Here is a 13,113-nt window from a genome sequence, read left to right as displayed (position 1 = left end):
AGAAAGTGCTAATTGTTAAATATCTGTGAAAATGAGTTGGTTTCTTGGGGTCTGATTGGGATTTACAGAATACAAAAAAAGGGATCAATATAAGAGATCAATCAGCAAAAAAAGAGAAAGAGAACGATTGGGTTCTAAAAAATGAAGAATAACAGACAAAATGTATATACATGTAGATAAAAATGACTTGAAAGATTAAAGAAAACAGAATCGTAGGACCATATCAAGGCCCTCTTTATCAATCAAAACTGATAAATCAATAAACAGACTGACAAAACCAATGCAAAAATAACCAGAAAAGAAACTAAAAGAAAAAGAAGTCTTCAAAACACTACATAAAATCTGATAAAAAAGGAGAAACATAAAGCCCACCAATTGACTATAAAAGAAATCTTCAAAGCTTATCACCTGGAACCACATCTTTCACTGTAAACAATCACTGACGATGTTTTCACAGCTGTATTAAAAAAATAGTCTGCTTAAGGTGGCTAGGGCGTCTTAATTAAAATTGATAGAATTGTTTGACAAAATGAAGTTGTTATCATGCTTTTTTCAAAAATATATTAAAAAATATGGGTCTACATATCAAATTAGAAAAATAACACTTTCTATAATAAAAATTATTTTATCTGAGTTATCTCCCCTAATTTGGCAAAGTTACAAAAAAAATCTAATCAAACACAAACAAGGTGTTTTGGGGAAATTGAAACTGTAGTTGTGATAAATTACACTATTTTCTATATTTATATCAAAAGTCTTTTACATAAATTACATCATTTACATACAACTCTCAAAAATTGCACATTTCATCAAATATCTAGACCAAAGTTATCTGCTTCTTCAAAATCCAAGATGGAGGAAGACACCCAAGCAACCTTAAGGTATGATACAGATAAAAGGATATGTCGGGTATATCCTTTCCCACACCAAGCTCATAATTGACAAGACATCAATTGGCCAAGTAAATTTCAGTCTTAAACAAAACAGAGGTATATATGGCTAATAGGAAGTCGACAGCTGAGTGGTCTTAGTAATATATCTTTTTTTAGTGGCATGACAATAGCGAGCCTAGGTAATGAGTTAGAGCCCTGGAAATGTTAAGTAAAGGCTGAATTCCACGAAATAGTGCATGTTGAAAGTGCCTTTTATCACCAATTAATCAATCGAAGTGCATTCGGCTCCGATTGTAATTGACTATGATTTTCTTTTTTCCTGCTGAATATAATTATCAAAAGTACCAGGATTACAATTTAGTACGCCAGACGCGCGTTTCGTCTACATAAGACTCATCAGTGACGCTCATATCAAAATATTTATAAAGCCAAACAAGTACAAAATTGAAGAGCATTGAGGATCCAAAATTCCAAAAAGTTGTGCCTAATACAGCTAAGGTAATCTATGCCTGGGATAAAAAAAATCCTTAGTTTTTCGAAAAATTCAAAGTTGTGTAAACAGGATTTTTATAAAAATGACCACATTATTGATATTCATGTCAACACCGAAATGTTGACTACTGGGCTGGTGATACCCTCAGGGACGAAACGTCCACCAGCAGTGGCATCGACCCAGTGGTGTAAATAATTATCAAAGGTACCTGAAGGCCTATGAATGTCGCCGGGCACGCCAGCAGAATTAAATGCAATGTTATGACTGATTGATATAATGAGCATCCTTTAAATCTACTAAGGTACAATATTAAAGCTTAACACTTAAAATGAGACCAAGGTCAGGTGAACCCTGTTGGACGAAAATACACATTTGAAGTCTGACGTACTAAATTATAATCCTGGTACCTTTGATAACTTTTTAAACAAAAAATCAAATGACGTAGACAATGCTATAGACCAATTATTGCACATTTCAATTGCATTATCTGCCTAAAACCTAAAGTTATCACAAAACCTTAAGCAATTTTATAACCCAAATTAAGCCAACGTCGAAATCTTTTCTGATGAACGTATTTACAAAATATTCTATTAAGTAAACATATACAATTGGAAAAGTATTGCAACACTTCCATTGAAACGTGACATGATTGTAGAATGTGTATACTTTTGGTTTTATCAGTTAGTTTTGATCCGTTTATGGTTTAAAATTATATTCATGGTATTAACTTACTTTTCATCCAATATTAATCCTACATGGATAGAACAGAACTGCTGCACTGAAATAGTTTTTCGCACTTTTCACAAAAAATGAAAATTTTGCAGGACTCATTTTTCCAAAACATTATTTCTGCAATGAGCTCTAATGATGTGTCTCTGATATGTGGATGTTTCACGTCCGGCTATCCTGTCTGGATATTGCGGACTGGAAAAAACTATTTTACAGACCGGTGTCTGTCGTTTGGCCTTCATTTTACTCCGACTGCATTGTTGTTGCTGGTACGGAGTATCAGGTCGTGCTGTTAGCATGGCTGTTTGTATTGCCGTCCTCTTTCGAATCTGCGTTGATGACGGGTGATGTGTGTGGTGGTGTGCGCAGTAGGTCTGGGTCGTTGATGTCAAACCCTTCATCGAGGTCGATCCTACTGCGCTTGCCTCTGTCATTTGTGGAGGTGTAGAATACCAGGCGATGACAGGCCTTTTGTGGTTGTAAGGACTGGTAACAATATCCTTATTATGATGTGTCTCGATCTCTAGTCTTAAGTTTGCTTTAAATGAAATTTAAGCCTACATTACAAATTCATTTTTAAATCACAAACAGATTAAAAGTATTTGGTAAAACTCAAATTATACACATTCTACAATCATGTAATTTTGCAGTTTTCAAAGTAAGTGTTGCAATACATTTTTCCAGGTGTATAGATTAATCTATAAAACATGTGATAAAAGAACGAATTCGCAGGATTTGCACTAAAAATTGCTATTCCATGCATTAACCTTTTCCCTTTCTTTTTTTAACAAATGCATTTTGTATGCATCTAAGAAATCCAATCCTCACAAACCTATGGCATATATACTTTTTTATACGACCGCAAAAATTAAAAAAATTTTGGTCGTATATTGGTATCACGTTGGCGTCGTCGTCGACGTCGTCCGAATACTTTTAGTTTTCGCACTCTAACTTTAGTAAAAGTGAATAGAAATCTATGAAATTTTAACACAAGGTTTATGACCACAAAAGGAAGGTTGGGATTGATTTTTGGAGTTTTGGTCCCAACATTTTAGGAATTAGGGGCCAAAAAAGGGCCCAAATAAGCATTATTCTTGGTTTTCGCACAATAAATTTAGTATAAGTAAATAGAAATCAATGAAATTTAAACACAAGGTTTATGACGACAAAAGCAAGGTTGAGATTGATTTGGGGAGTTGAGGTCTAAACAGTTTAGGAATTAGGGGCCAAAAAGGGGCCCAAGTAAGCATTACTCTTGGTTTTCGCACCATAACTTTAGTATAAGTAAATAGAAATCTATGAAATTTAAACACAAGGTTTATGACCACCAAAGGAAGGTTGGGTTTGATTTTGGGAGTTTTGGTCCCAACAGTTTAGGAATAAGGGGCCCAAGGGGTCCCAAATTGAACTTTGTTTGATTTCATCAAAAATTGAATAATTGGGGTTCTTTGATATGCCGAATCTAACTGTGTATGTATATTCTAAATTTTTGGTCCCGTTTTCAAATTGGTCTACATTAAGGTCCAAAGGGTCCAAAATTAAACTTAGTTTGATTTTAACAAAAATTGAATCCTTGGGGTTCTTTGATATGCTGAATCTAAAAATGCACTTAGATTTTTGATTATTGGCCCAGTTTTCAAGTTGGTCCAAATCGGGGTCCAAAATTAAACTTTGTTTGATTTCATCCAAAATTGAATAATTTGGGTTCTTTCATATGCCAAATCTAACTGTGTATGTAGATTCTTAATTTTTAGTCCCGTTTTCAAATTGGTCTACATTAAAGTCGGAAGGGTCCAAAATTAAACTAAGTTTGATTTTAACAAAACTTGAATTCTTGGGCTTTTTTGATATACTGAATGTAAACATTTACTTTTTGATTATGGGCCCAGTTTTCAAGTTGGTTCAAATCAGGATCCAAAATTATTATATTAAGTATTGTGCAATAGCAAGAAATTTTCAATTGATTGGAGTTATCTTTCTTTGTCCAGAATAGTAGTTGAATCAACATAAATCATTGTTTTATACAATATACAATGTATATTCACTTTTACTACCAACTGATAAATTAAAACAATCTTTACCATTCAGTGATAACAAGCACCTTTTGTTACATTTTTATATTTTATGATGTATTTAAATAAGTAGTTATTGTTGCAAACTCCATTAGAAATTTGAATTGAGATCAGTTTTGGAAAAAGGGAAAGGGGGATGTGAAAAAAAATGGGGGAGGGGGGGTTAAATTTTTCTCATTTCAGATTTCATAAATAAAAAGAAAATTTCTTCAAACATTTTTTTGAGAGGATTAATATTCAACAGCATAGTGAATTGCTCAGATAGCAAGAAATATCAAATTGCACAATATTGTGCAATAGCAAGAAATTTTCAATGGATTGGAGTTATCTTTCTTTGTCCAGAATAGTAGTTGAATCAACTTAAATCATTGTTTTATACAATATACAATGTATATTCACTTTTACTACCAACTGATAAATTAAAACAATCTTTACCATTCAGTGATAACAAGCACCTTTTGTTACATTTAAATATTGTATGATGTATTTAAAGGAGTAGTTATTGTTGCAAACATTAGAAATTTGAATTGAGATCAGTTTTGGAAAAAGGGAAAGGGGGATGTGAAAAAAATGGGGGAGGGGGGTTAAATTGTTCTCATTTCAGATTTCATAAATAAAAAGAAAATTTCTTCAAACATTTTTTTGAGAGGATTAATATTCAACAGCATAGTGAATTGCTCAAAGCAAAAAAAAATATTTAAAGTTCATTAGACCACATTCATTCTGTGTCCGAAACCTATGCTGTGTCAACTATTTAATCACAATCCAAATTTAGAGCTGAATCCAGCTGAATGTTGTGTCCATACTTGCCCCAACCGTTCAGGGTTCAACCTCTGCGGTCGTATAAAGCTGCGCCCTGCGGAGCATCTGGTTATATAATAACGTTAGTGCAACAGTCCCAGCCCAACCACAGAAATATTTTTATTATTTTTGAAAAATAATCTTACAAAAAACTTAGATTTTACTGATAATTCAATTAAACTGAAAAAAAATAATTTAGAATGATAAGGCTGTATAAATTATAAGGAAGGACAATTTGATATTTGGTAATGAAAATTCTGGTTTCGTAATGGCCAGCAAGAGATGGAGATGAAAATTTTCCATAACAAAATGCAGATGATGGTGTTGTACTTTTTATGAATAAATACCGATAATATTTAAGCCATTTGGAAAAGTTGATTGAAACATCAACTTTCCATCTTCTAGAATAATACGAATATATGGGTAATAAAATTGAGAATAGAAATGGGGATTGTGAAAATGGGTCTTCAACACAGCGAGAATGTCCCACACGGAGGCAAGCTTAAATTGGGCACTAAACAAAAATGTGTACTGTGTGATGTCATATTAAACTTCAAAACATGAACTAAAATTTAAATTAATACAAGACTAATAAATCAGAGTGTCTTGCCTTGGAACATGCACAGCAATGCGGTGGGGTAAAACATGTCAGTTAGATTTCAACCATCCCCTATATCTCTACCCTATGTAGAATAAACATATACACACAGCAATGCGCATAGTAAAACTCAATTTAGAAGAAGTCCGATTCCAATGTCAGAAAAGTAAAAGAAAAAGAAAGAAACTAAGAAAAACAGCAAGGATGCATAATCTAACACTGATTGAATCATTATTTGAAAATCAAGCACAATCATTTCCGTTAGGGATTAAGTTTAATATGATCTTAAACATGACATTGTAAAAAAAATGATTTTCAGTTGTTACGCAATAACTATTTTACATCCCTGCCGATTTTATTTGTTTTAATATATATATAGTCGAAAATGGAAAGAGAAATAAAGCAATACAAACAAGAAAGCAATTGAATCAAGCCAAAGTCTTTATTCTAATCCTGTATTTTTATTTAGAAAGTAAGAATGGACCCTTAAAGTTATGTGTATGGATAACAGATTGTTAAATGACTTCACATGGAAAGATAGACACCCTGTTCCCAGAATTGATGACGCAATAGGGACCTATTTAGAGAACAAAAATTTAAACTAGGTCGTCATGAAACTTCTTTTATAACAGGAAAAGGAACTGGTTGATTTTGGCATTTTAAGGCTTTGTACGTTGGACTTTGTTTCTCATTTTAAAATTTTACCGGGTTTATAGACAAGGTTTCACAACGATAGCATTTGATTTAGCTTAGTTTATTCAGTCACGCTAAGCATACTGTCATTACAAACATATTAGGCCACTATATTTAAGAAAAAATCATCGAAACGTATTTCTTAAAAAACCTGTCAGCCTGTAATTCAGTAGTTGTCGTTTGTTAATGTGTTACATATTTATTTTTCGTTCATTTTTTTTTTTATATAAATAAGGCCGTTAGTTTTCTCGTTTGAATTGTTTAACATTGTCTTATCGGGGCCTTTTATAGCTGACTATGCGGTATGGGCTTTGCTCATTGTTGAAGGCCGTATGGTGACCTATAGTTGTTAATGTCTGTGTCATTTTGGTCTCTTGTGGACAGTTGTCTCATTGGCAATCATATCACATCTTCTTTTTTATACATCTAGATGCTAACTCCTCAAACAATAAGAGAATTACAGAAAACCTATACTGGGTTTGTGTAAAAGACAAAACAAAGATGCATCTAACAAGATAATTTTAACTTTCATATTATCAACTTCCAATTTCTTTACAACTATATTTCCCCTACTGTTATATGGTGGTTATATGTTGCTGTTCAAACGTCACGCTCGTGTATGTTCAACCTTTTTGGACTTCATTGACAGTGGTGTTTCCTTACCCAAACAAAAACAGCCTCAACAGAATTCAGGTTGGATATTGTGTTATGTTTTATCTTTTGTGGATCAAATTCTTTTCTATATGTATGTGAAAGTAAAGAAGATCTATCAACTAGTTCAATCTAATCTTGAATTCTATCCTAATTCTATCCTTTTTTGGTGGAAATTTTTAGATATTATAATGTGACGTCACTTAGTGCGTTGATCTCGTCAGCTAACTCAGGTGTGATTTTTATGAGTCGGTTTAAACTGTTTTATGTATACGTTTTTATTCTGTAGTTAGTCACCACTTCAGTGTTATGATGTATATCTATTATATAGTCATTTCTATAAGTTTACTATTTGCAAAAAGTATGGATTATTCTATTTAAATACTTGGATGTTCTTATCCCAGACAAATAACCTTGGCCGTATTAGACACAACTTTTTGTAGCTTTTGGTACTCAATGCTCTAAGGCTTTGTACTTGTTTTGGCTTTCAAATTTTTTAATCTGGGCATCACTGATTGGTCTTGTGTGGGCGAAACGCGCGTCTGGCGTATTAAATTGAAAACCTGGTACTTTTTGATAGCTATTATTTGTGTGTTTCTCTGTCCTTTATGTTCTCCCATTTATTTGTATTGTAGTCATGTCATGTAATGTTGTCATTTTAATTATATTTAGAATTGCCATAAAAGCAGGAGGTTTTGCTAGCCACAAAACCCGGTTCAACCAACCATTTTTTTCTTACTGTACCAAGTCCGGATACTGGCCATTGGTATATTATAGTTCGTTTCTGTGTGTGTTATTTTTTAGTGTAGTGTTTCTGTTGTCACGTAGTTCTCTTATATTTGATGTGTTTCCCTCAGTTTGTAACTCGGATTTGTTTTTTTCTCAATCGATTTATGAATTTCAAACAGCGGTATACTACTGTTGCCTTTATTTGTGCGTAATCCATATCCAGCTTAAAGGTTAAATTAAATGTCACATGAATACGTATTCAATGAGGTCGAATTATTCACTTGCAAGAAAATATTTCATCGGCGATTTTTCTTGTATATAATTTTGACAATTTGAACCAAACCGGCTACTAACAGCGAATTGTTATTTCACTATTTCACTTTCATTGATAATGGAACAAATTAAAATCATATAATTATAATTTTGTTTATATCTTGTAAATTATAATCCCGTAAGCAGCATCTTTATTTATATTATTGTTTTAGCACTGCATGTAATAATCCTTTATCTATTAATAATCGAACTGTAAAGTATAGGAGTACAAGGGGAAAGGCTGCAGATTTCCATATGTTTAGCATCGAAACAAGAGAGGGGACATTATCCTCAACATAATTATTTTATACATAAAGTACCTTATTCATCTAATAAAATTGAGAATTGAAATGGGGAATGTATCAAACAGACAACAACCTGACCATAGAGCTGACAGCAGCCTAAGACCACCAACGGGTCTTTAATGCAGCGAGAAACTTCCTCACCCGGAGGCGTCCTTCAGCTGGTCCCAAAACAACTATGTATACTAGTTCAGTTATAATAGACGTCATACTAAACTCCGAATTATACACAAGAAACTAAAAGTAAAAATCATACACGACTAACAAAGGCCAGAGGCTCCTGACTTTGGAAAGGCGCAAAAATGCGGCGCTTTTTCTTATTTAAAGCTAAACAATTCAGTTGGGTTTGGTTTTTTTTGGCTGACATTTGGCCGTTTTACGTTCCGTGGTAACATAAACGGTGCCAATTTGTCTATACCAGATTGACATTCCAACCATCAATATCTCTGCAGTGATGCTATAAACCAAAAAGGGCAAAAGAAAGTATAGTCAACGCCAGGTAAGGAATCAGAGCTCTGCATGAGGAAGATATTTTATTTTAATTTAAAATACTTCGCAAAATTCATGTCTTGCTTTTTTAATAGAGCTCCTAGTTTTTACGTTTTCTGTGTTTGCTGACAATGCAGGGGCGGATCCAACAGTTTTAAAAGGGGGTCCCAACCAAATAAAGGGGAGGGGGTTCCAACCGTGGCCACATGTCCCCATTCAAATGCATTGATCGTCCAAAAAAGGGGGGGTCCAACCACCGGAAACCACACACCCCTTGATCCGCCACTGCAATAAACTCATTATTTATCAATCTACATCACACTTTTACAGTCACAGCAAAAGTCGATTTAAGTTTCAAGATTCCGCGGAGCAGCCCAGTTTTTCTCAAATCTTGTCTTTTTTGTCAGTTACTAGTACTATTTTTCTCTATACATATCTGGTGTCCGAACACCAATTCAAAATCTCTATCGATTCGTCCGAATTGAAATTTTCACAGCTTTCTACATATTTAACCTTAAGTTTAACTTACAGATAAACGGGGTATTACCTGCCAATTTTAAATCCATGTTTAAAGTCCGGCAAGAAAGAACTTCCCTTTGGAAGATAAGTACTACTAAAATTAACCCCTAGCTTTCTGGGGATTTTAACTTGAATTAGTATGATATGGTGCTTAATAATGATCATTAATTAATCCTCAAATTTAAATGCAAACTCAAAGACAAGTACATTTTGGCTTAAAATAGTATAAATATATTTCTCTTTCACCATATAAGTTTCTTTTCTGCCAATTTGTTGGTTAGTTTAAGTTAGCAATAACATTAAAAGAGCTATTTTTTTGTCCGGCAGAGTACGTTCTAAATTTTGGGGTGAATTAGTGAATGACACCTATATATAGTATATGAGAAGGGACTGAGAACGTAACGTAACGGTTCACCTATAATTGATTTACTTTTAAAATTAATGAGTGTACATAAAGCCTACATGTCCGCCTTTACTAAATCTATTGGATGTTGAATGTGTACTTATTGTTAGTTTAATTTGGATGGCTTTTTTGCATAATTTTTTTTGCGAAATCTATCATATATATATTCTACGACTACAGTAACGAATCGAGTGTCACAAGCATGATAAGCACGCAGAGGCGGATTTAGGGGACCTGCCCCCCCTTTTTTTGGGAAAAAAATTGGTTGCTTATATATGGAATCACTGAAGCGTGACTAAAGTCAGTGGGCCCCCACTTATGAAAATTTCTAGATCGCCACTGGCAAGCTTAACTGGATACACCCCTCTACCAACGAAGAGTGAACATCAGATTATGCCTATTTTACAAAATTGTAAATGGACTAGTAGCAATTCCAACAGATACTTACCTCATTCCACTAAATAGAATATCAAGACACTACAATACCGTGGCATACACCATCTTCAGCCCAAGACATGATTACTACAAATTCTCATTCTTTCCAAGAACCGCAGTAATAGCCTGGAATAAATGACCGGAATTGACAGTGAAAGCTTCCTCTATCGAAGCTTTCAAGTAAGACACTGGAAGTGGTTACCTAGATGATGGAATGTTTTTATCCTGTACCAAGTGTACACCGATCATGCGGGCAGCGTATTTTCTTTTTTGATCTTTGATCTTTTATTGTAAATAGACATTACCAACACCTACGTAACGCACAAGTATTGAGTACTCATTATTGAGTTTAACTACTATATCTAAGAAGAAGAAGAAGAAAAGTAACCTGGTTAATCCGCTCAGATCACAGGCACTTGATCATGGATCAACTCATTTTCTATCACTTTTGAAATTTATTCTTTTTTAGCTCACCTGGCCCGAAGGGCCAAGTGAGCTTTTCCCATCACTTTGCGTCCGGCGTCCGTCGTCGTCGTCGTCGTCTGTCGTCCGTCGTCGTCCGTCGTCGTTAACTTTTACAAAAATCTTCTCCTCTGAAACTACTGGGCCAAATCAAACCAAACTTGGCCACAATCATCATTGGGGTATCTAGTTTAAAAAATGTGTGGCGTGACCCGGTCAACCAACCAAGATGGCCGCCACAGCTAAAAATAGAACATAGGGGTAAAATGCAGTTTTTGGCTTATAACTCAAAAACCAAAGCATTTAGAGCAAATCTGACAGGGGTAAAAATGTTTATCAGGTCAAGATCTATCTGCCCTGAAATTTTCAGATGAATCGGTCAATCGGTTGTTGGGTTGCTGCCCCTGAATTGGTAATTTTGAGGAAATTTTGCTGTTTTTGGTTATTATCTTGAATATTATTATAGATAGAGATAAACTGTAAACAGCAATAATGTTCAGCAAAGTAAGATCTACAAATCAGTCAACATGACCAAAATGGTCAGATGAACCGTTTAGGAGTTATTGCCCTTTATAGTCAATTTTTAACCATTTTTCGTAAATTAAAGTAATCTTTTACAAAAATCTTCTTCTCTGAAACTACTGGGCCAAATTAATCCAAACTTGGCCACAATCATCTTTAGGGTATCTAGTTTAAAAAATGTGTGGCGTGACCTGGTCAACCAACCAAGATGGCCGCCACCGCTAAAATTAGAACATAGGGGTAAAATGCAGTTTTTGGCTTATAACTCAAAAACCAAAGCATTTTGAGGAAATCTGACATGGAATAAAAATGTTTATCCGGTCAAGATCTATCTGCCCTGAAATTTTCAGATGAATCGATCAATTGGTTGTTGGGTTGCTGCCCCTGAATTGGTAATTTTGAGGAAATTTTGCTGTTTTTGGTTATTATCTTGAATATTATTATAGATAGAGATAAATTGTAAACAGCAATAATGTTCAGCAAAGTAAGATCTACAAATAAGTCAACATGACCAAAATGGTCAGTTGACCCCTTTAGGAGTTATTGCCCTTTATAGTCAATCTTTAACCATTTTTCATAATTCTAAGTAATCTTTTACAAAATCTCCACTGAAACTACTAGGCCACAATCATCTTTTGGGTATCTAGTTTGAAAAATGTGTCCGATGACCTGGCCATTCAACCAAGATGGCCGCCACGGCTAAAAATAGAACATAGGGGTAAAATGCAGTTTTTGGCTTATAACTATGAAACCAAAGCATCTAGAGCAAATCTGACAAGAAGTTAAATTGTTAATCAAGTCAATATCTATCTGCCCTGAATTTTTCAGATGAATTGGACAACTGGTTGTTGGGTTGCTGCCCTCCAATTGGTAATTTTTAAAGAAATTTTGCCGTTTTTGGTTATCTTGAATACTATTATAGATAGCGATAAACTGTAAACAGCAATAATGTTCAGCAAAGTAAGATCTACAAATAAGTCAACATGACCTAAATGGTCAATTGACCCTTTAAGGAGTTATTGCCCTTTATAGTCAATTTTTAACAATTTTCATTAATTTGGTAAATTTATGTAAATTTTTACCAAATATAGTTCTCTGTTACTAATGGGCAAAGTTCATTATAGATATAATTGTAAGAAGCAAAATCGTTCAGTAAAGTAAGAACTTCAAACACATCACCATCACCAAAATACAATTTTGTCATGAATCCATTTGTGTCCTTTGTTTAATATGCACATAGACCAAGGTGAGCGACACAGGCTCTTTAGAGCCTCTAGTTTTTTTTGGTATAATTTTGAATAAAACAATTCTACTTTTTCTAGTATAAATAAGAAATTCACAAAATAAACATGTCTCAATAAAAGGGGTCAAAATATATTGGACGAAGCCTTAATTACTAGGCCTAATGTGGCGAACAAAAAAAGGACCGAAAAAACACTATTTTCCCGCTCTTACTGGTCCTGCTAGCGCTATTGTTACGAACAGTAGTAGATTCGTAATAAAGAAACCAGTAGCGTATGTCGTCTGCTAAGTGTCATTTAGATCATACAGCCACTGACAATTTTGTAGCCTAGGCTTCATTTTTGTAAAGATTAAGAAGTAATGTATGCACTTTCACTGTTAAAAAAACCGAAACGGGTACCTGTAGACAAAATAATGTAACTACGAGCCATTTCACATGTAAAACTTGTTGAAAATGCACAGATATCGGAACTCCGAGAAAAATTCAAAACGGAAATTCCCTAATCAAATGGCAAAATCAAAAGCTCAAACACACCAAACGAATAGATAACAAATGTACATGTTACAACAAAAGGGATAGTCAAACTCCGAAATAAAAAACGAAGCGACCAATGAAAAAACGGGGTCAGACCCATAATCCGACAGTCCCATAATCCGACAGTCCCATAATCCGACAGTTCTGTAGTCCGACAGTCCTATAATCCGACAGGCCGATAGTCCGACAGTCCTATAATCCGATAGTCCGACGCGCAGTCAATTGTCTCTAAA

General features: G+C 34.2%; 1 pseudogene; it reads left to right on the top strand.

Moving 5' to 3' along the window:
* The first annotated feature begins 12,596 nt into the window (after positions 1-12,596).
* LOC143059606 (uncharacterized) overlaps positions 12,597-13,113 on the top strand; it is a 33,108-nt pseudogene continuing 32,591 nt past the window's right edge.

Source organism: Mytilus galloprovincialis, chromosome 14, assembly GCF_965363235.1.
Source record: "Mytilus galloprovincialis chromosome 14, xbMytGall1.hap1.1, whole genome shotgun sequence".
In the NCBI taxonomy this organism is placed as follows: Eukaryota; Metazoa; Mollusca; class Bivalvia; order Mytilida; family Mytilidae; genus Mytilus; species Mytilus galloprovincialis.
Note: the sequence above shows the minus strand (reverse complement) of the source record. Positions and strands in the feature narration are given on the sequence as shown.